Below are 7,029 nucleotides of genomic sequence, written 5' to 3'. Positions count from 1 at the left end.
GGCTGCAGTTTGTCCCTGTCCCTGGTTGGGGTCATGTGGGTTGCAACTACTCGATATGTCTCTCTCACATCGATGTTTCTCTCTCTCTCTTCTTCCCATTCTATCTGAAAATAAATGCAAAAAAATGTCCTTGGGTGAGGATAAAAAATAATAATAATAATTTCAAACAGCAGTCACACTGTTGAAATACTCATTTAATACTGATAATATATTCTTGAGTAATAGAATTCTTTATAGCAAATGTCCCAGAGTTGCCTCACTCAATTACTATAGCCACTAAACACCAAACAGCTAGCCCGGTTGGTGTGGCTCAGTGGTTGAGCATCCACCCATGCATCAAGAGGTCGCCGGGTCAATTCCCTGTCAGGGCACCTGCCCAGGTTGTTGGCCCGATCCCCCATGGGGGGCATGCAGAAGGCAGCCAATCGATGTTCTCTCTCATTGATGTTTCTATCTCTCTCTCCCCCTCCCTTCCTCTTTCTCTAAACTCAATAAAGAAAAAATATTTTTAAAAACACCGAAACAGCTAAATCAGCAAAATGTCATCTCTGTTGTCTCAATGGGCACCTCGTTTATCTAACAGCACATCGCGCCTGGTGGGTACTAACACGAAGCCTGCATCACTGTACTGAAAACCTAACACGGATATGTGTGCTTGCTATCGGGTGCTGGCTGACGCACACAAGAGGTCTAGTTAGTGGGGATAGGACAGTTTACTTGCCTTGACTGGTTCTCATCCTAACTTGTTTATAATGAACCTCTTTTTTAAAATCCTGTAATGTTGATGGTAAAGGAAGCCCTCTGTCCCATCATCTGCAATGCATCTGCAGATGACTGTATTGAAGACATACTGCGGGCTAAAAGAAAGTCCTACGTAGCAAGCAATGGTTCAAAAACAGGGAAGAACTGGGATCTTTACAAAGTTCCTAAAGTCCTCGGACGGTGGAGGATGACATACACAAGACTGATGAACAAATCTAAAGTTGTGATCCTACCGTTCGGTTCGGGCAGGCAGGGATCTACTGTAGTGCAGGAGCTCACAGAGAAGGCAACTTTTGCACCGTCCCTGAGCAAAAATGTACCTTCTGGTTTGTCTCCACGAAGGGTTTCTGCTTTGTAGTGGTCCCTCACTCTCCAGCAACAGAAATGACTTGTAATCTGAAGCACAATGGGCACGAGGCAGTGTTTGTAATCAATCTCTGTGCACTTTCCGAGCTCCCTGCCTGCTGGCCCAGGCAGGCCTCTCCAGATACCTGGAGGTGCTTCTGCCTACGTGACTGCAGACACAGTGTGGTTGTGTCCTCTTCTGAGTCACAGTTAGCTTGGGGAATTGCAGAACTGTCCCCACGTATTTCAGTCATTCCGGGAGCCAACTTTGATCCCAGTTTATATAACAAATGAACCTGTGCAGTGGCTTTAAATGTATGTATTTGTGCATTTCAAGGTGGTTAACACCTTCTTCAATATTAAGCTGCCTTCTCTCTCTCAGCTTATCCTCTTCACCTTCTGTAGACGCCAAGGATGGATCAAAGGTATCAAAGAATGTTGAATATGGGCTCACAGGGGCTGAATGCTGTTTAACCAAATGCCATCTGGGGACTAAATCGGAGCCAGCAAGAAAAGGACATTTCTCAAGCATTAATTCAGAAAAATGTACTTCTCTTTCATTAGAAGAGAGGGGCTTTGATTGCCTGTACATTCTCATGGAAAACACAAGCCCACACTATCCTGCAAGCTTTGTCTCAGAGAGAGCTCCCTGTGGGGGCCCTGGGAAGGCCGTCCACATCGTGAAGCTCACGCCGCATGGCCTCTCTCCTTTGACGTCCACCTTCAGTTCCACCAGACTTTTTAGCAGTATCCAGGGAAGTTTGTGTCTTTGTAAAACAGGAGTGTTTATTCTTCCCACCCCATGGAGCATGTCAAGAGTAGCAGTCTCTTCTCGTAAGTCTTGGTTCTTGGTACTGGGACTAGACACAAATCATTAGCCATCAATCTCAATGGTTATTTTAACAATCGGAGGAATTTCAGTGGCATAATTTTGGTTTCTCCTTGAAGAACTCTGTGAAGGATTTTATCCCAGTTGGAAAGCAACATTTTCTGTAATGGGGCTGCTTTGCTGCCGAGGAGCTGAGTCTCCTCCACTGATGTTTTCATCCCTGACACACATCTGTTGGCGTTCACGTCCACATTCTCACTACAGCTTCCGTCCTGATGACTAAAGACATTTTGACACCTGTATTTGAAGTTATTCTACTTTTCACCACTTCATCCATTGATTATAAGATTGTGACCAATAGCAGGAAGGCCTCTGGAGGGACAGGATTCCTCTGAAGGGCTTTGGAGGGATGGGAGCCATGAAGGAAATGTGTGGTTCCTCTGGCCCCGGACACCCATGGGGCCCTTAACCTGCTACACCCACTGAAACTTGCCCACTGGTTTTCATTTCTCCGGCAGAACCTGACTCTCTGTGACGTCTCAACAGATCTCATAAATGGTGCATGGGAGACAGAGCACCTGAGAAGATTCCCCACTGTCCCACTCCACTATCACCCTGGGGCGCCCTTCTCTTCCAGATAACACAGGTATTCTTTTTTATTTTTTTCCTTATTGATTTTAGAGAGAGAGAAAGTGAGAGGGAAAGAGACAGAAACATCGACGAGAGAGAACATCCACTGGCTGCTTCCTGCATGCTCCCCCTGGGGATCGGGCCCACAACCTGGGCATGTGTCCTGACTGGGAATTGAACCGGCGACCTCTTGGTGCATGGGTTGATGCTCAACCACTGAGCCACACCGGCCAGACAACACAGGTATTCTTATTAGTGGCTGACAGGCAGGCCAAAATAGTAACACTCCTTTATTAACCCTTTATTGTGTGCCAGGCGCTCTTCTACACTCTTCACAAAAGGTAGCACATTTTTCTGCACAACAACCCTATGAAGTAGAGCTGTTACTTCTGTTTTCCAGACGAGGAAACTGTGGTACAGAAAGTCCCTCTCCCCTGGAGTCCACCTGAGGCCCCTAGCCAGCATCTTGTCTACTGCTTGGCATTTGCAGCAGTGGGGTTCAGGGTGAGTCCAATTTCTGGCCTAGGGAGAAGGAAGGGTGGTGCCCTCCAAAAGAAAAGGAGCAGGGTTCAAAGGAAGGACAGTGTAGTTTCTGAGTGTATGTCATGGTGCAGCTACTTCACGGGCATTATCATATTTCATCGTCACTTCCTCCAAAGCCTCTTCTTATCTCAAGTTATCCTTTTTCTCCAGGGTAAGAATCTAGGACGGAGACTTCACTTGAAGTCGCAGCTATTCAACGTCAATGTCAATTCAAGCCCAGCTTGGATGCCAAAGATCAGGCCTTTCCTCCACTCCGTGCTGCTTGATGTGGGAACAGGTGGCCTTTGGGGCCTTTGAACAGAAAAACCCAAATCCTCTCCTTGCCCCCACACACGCACCCTGACATTCTTTCATAACATCCCACAGATATTCACTGAGGACCTACTATGTATCTGACACTTTTCTAGGCCCTGGAGATACAGTAGTGAAAAAAGTCCCTATTATTCCAAGGAGTTGGGCGGTTCACATGACAAACAAACAAAAACAAAAACAAAGGTCTCTCTCCCTCCCCCCTAGAATCACTCAGATGCATTGCCAGGGGCATCTAAACCTCACAGGGGTCCAAACAAAGGGATATATTGAAACCCTGGTGTCTGTCTTGAGGAAGTAAACAACTTTAATGACTGGGTAACACATCTTTTTGCAAGTCAGATGGTTTCCAATCATTTGCTTTCAACAAAATTGAATAAGGATCTCCTGGAATTGTCAGCTTAAAATAAGTTTTGATGATGATTACTATGTGATTTTTGGCACATTATTTGGAAGGAGTTCCAAAACAAATGAATGATATTGCTACAGCAAAACCCTTTCCATTCCCATTTATTTATTTTATGTGAACAAGTTTTCTTAGCCACTGCCAAAAAAATAGGAATAGAATGATGCAGAACTTGTTTGAAAAAAATCACCTACCATTGCACTGAGATACATATGCAATAAAATAGCCTTTATCCAAAAGTGAAGCTATACATTATTTTGATTAATCATGCAATAATAACACTTGCAGTGAGAGGTAAAAAAGTTTTTAGAAGATCATGATCTCAGCAAATGTTATTACAAATTAAATTTCCACGTGGAGAAGTATGACAGACTTTCAAGCATAAAATTATATCACATGAGGATGAACTTCTGTGGGAGGAAAATGGAATACAAGTTCAAGGAGAAAGGGGAGTGATATACAAATGTCTCGTAGGCAAAGTGATATTACTATTTTTACATACATAAATGGATGATGGTGGGTAATCAAATTGCTATTGCATTTACCTTTTTTTTTTTTTTTAATCCTCACCAGAGGATATTTTTCCATTTATCATCAGACAGAGTGGGAGGGAGGGAGGGGAAGAAAGAGGGAGAGAGAGAGAGAGAGAGAGTCATTAATGTGAGAGAGACCATCAATTAGTTGCCTCCTGCACAACTCTGACCAGGGCCGGGGACCGAACTGCAACCGATGTATGTGCCCTTGGCCAGAATTGAACCTGAGACTCTTTGGTCCAAGGTGCTGACGCTCTAACCGCTGAGCAAAAAGGGCGACTGTTGTATTTAAATTCCATTGGCTGGCATTCAAAACTGCATTGTGACACTTTTATGTTAAAATGTCCTTTTTTTTTCTTTCTAATTTGTATGCATTTTATATAATTTTCTTGACTAATGACCCTGGCTAGACCCTGCAGTACAGTACTGAATGGAAGTGGTGAGAGTGGACATCCTGGTCTTGCTCCTGACCTTAGGAGGGAAGACCTTCAGTCTTTCATCACTGAATATGATGTTAGCTGTGGGTTTTTCGTAATTGCACTTCATGAGGTTGAGGCAATTCCCTTCTAGTTTGTTGAGTATTTTGCATGGGTGTAGCTTTAGTAAGTAAGGGAGCAAAATGTTTGATAGCTCAAGTTCAAGTTCCTTAGATGCCCTGTCCCTGCAATACCCCCAGCACCAAGCACCATGCCTGCACACAGAAGAGATCCAATAAGCGTTTGTGGAACAAACTGTCTCCCATCTCCCCCCTTGTTTTTTTTTTTATCCTCACCCAAGGACATTTTTGCATTTATCTTCAGATAGAGCAGGAGGGAGAGAGGGGGGAAGAGAGAGAGAAACATCGATGTGAGAGAGACACGTCGACTGGCTGCCACCCACACAACACCAACTAGGGCCGGGGACAAACTGCAACCAAGGTACGTGCCCTTAGCGGGAACCGAACCAGGGTCTCTGGTCCATGGGCCAACGCTCTGACCGCTGAGCCAAACTGGCCAGGGCTCTCTCTTGATTTTTATACTCCAGTGATACTGAGCTGATTATGGTCCCCCCTTACACACACACACACACACACACACACACACACACACACACACACACACCATGCTCAAATTCTTCATAGGTGTCATTTCATTCAGTCAAATCCTCAAATCCTGAGCTGAGTAGGCTCTTTTTTTGAGCTCCTGTGGTCCTTCGTGCATTGTATTTACTTATGCGTCCATTCCCCCACTCAGACAGGTGATATGGTGTGCAGTTTGAATTTCAGAGCCCAGCTGCCCAGATACAAAACCCTCCCTCTTAATAGTTTGTGTGACTTTGGTTGTGCCTCAGTTTCCTCATCTGTCAAACAGATGATAATAGTACCTGTCTCATAGGGTTGTTTGAGGGTTGAGAGACAACAGTGTCTAGTAAATAGTAATTATTATGTAAGAGTTAGCTATTAAGTTTTACAGGGTAAAGCCTATGTTTTTGTTTATTTTCTTCTCTGCCTTTCACAGCCCTTAGTTTAATGCCTACAGTGGGTACTCAATAAATGTTTGTCATGAGGGTGAGCATGGTGCAAATTATCGGGGGCTGGGGGGAGATGTTGCCCATTTCAGTGTATTTCCTAAATTGTCTGCACTCTGAGCCTAAGATTGCCAAGTGGAGAAATTAAACTCCAGTCATTACGGTGCTCCTCTCCTTAGGTCACAGTAGAGTCTGGGAGGTTTGTGCTCTGCTCAAAACAGGGAAAGGATTTCTGACTGTCAGTCTGTTACCTTTATTGTCCAAGTGTGCGCGGTCTCTTGAATATGCTCAATACAGCGGAGCATCTTTCCTGGCCTGGCGGCCTCCTAGGGCACCGCATCTCATGATGTTCGTAGTTTACCTTAAAATACTTTGGCATTTACCCTTGGAGTCAAGGCAAGAGAAGCATATTGTGGGTGAAGAAGTTTAAGAAAACTCTCCGGTACTTCTAGACCTTAAATGGGCTCCAACTCATAACGACATGCTGTAAACTTTCTTAGCCGTTCCCCTAGTGTCAGAATCCCAGATTACTTCTGTTTTTACATTGGCATTTTCAAAACAATCTACTTTTTCAGAACAAAACACTTGGGCATATTAAAAGTTTCGGCAAAGGCAGGATGACACCTGTAGCTGTCAGTTCCCGGAAGTTACACCCAGGTGCCCCTTGAGTTTTCATCAGTGATTCCCTTGCCAGGAGTGGTTAGCGACCATTCTGATCAGAAGGGGGCTTTGACAAAGTGCTTCAGAATAACTGAATACTACAAATGTTGCCAGTGATAGCTCTTTTATAGTATCCATTTTACACATAACAAGCCACTCCTTCCAGCAGTGAAAAACTGTCTCAGTAACACTTCTGGCATTGATCAGGATTGGAACAGAGTATACGGGAGTATCCTCTGGTGGCCTGATGATGATTCTGCGGGTGACAGAGTCCTGCGGAGATACTGTGGACCCTGCCTTGAGTAAACCTTTCCTTCATGCTATGGCCAGAGCATCCAAAACAACAGAGAAACCCAGAACAACGTAGAGGTCATAGGAGTTCTTTTGTGTCTGCCTACTAATGAATGTTCAATGTTACCTTGTTTTCTTTATATCCCAGGAGTGATGATGTCGGACAGGCAAATCCTCATCACTTCAAACTTCTCTGGCAGGTATCGTTACCAGTG

The 7,029-nt window shown here is 44.6% G+C and overlaps 1 pseudogene; it reads right to left on the bottom strand.

Annotated features, from left to right (window-relative positions):
* Positions 1 to 713: 713 nt before the first annotated feature.
* Positions 714 to 4,903, bottom strand: LOC118621344 (annotated as a pseudogene).
* Positions 4,904 to 7,029: the final 2,126 nt, after the last annotated feature.

The sequence above is a fragment of the Molossus molossus genome, unplaced genomic scaffold (genome assembly GCF_014108415.1).
Source record: "Molossus molossus isolate mMolMol1 unplaced genomic scaffold, mMolMol1.p scaffold_m16_p_8, whole genome shotgun sequence".
NCBI lineage: Eukaryota > Metazoa > Chordata > Mammalia > Chiroptera > Molossidae > Molossus > Molossus molossus.
This window is presented reverse-complemented; position numbering and strand designations above follow the sequence as displayed.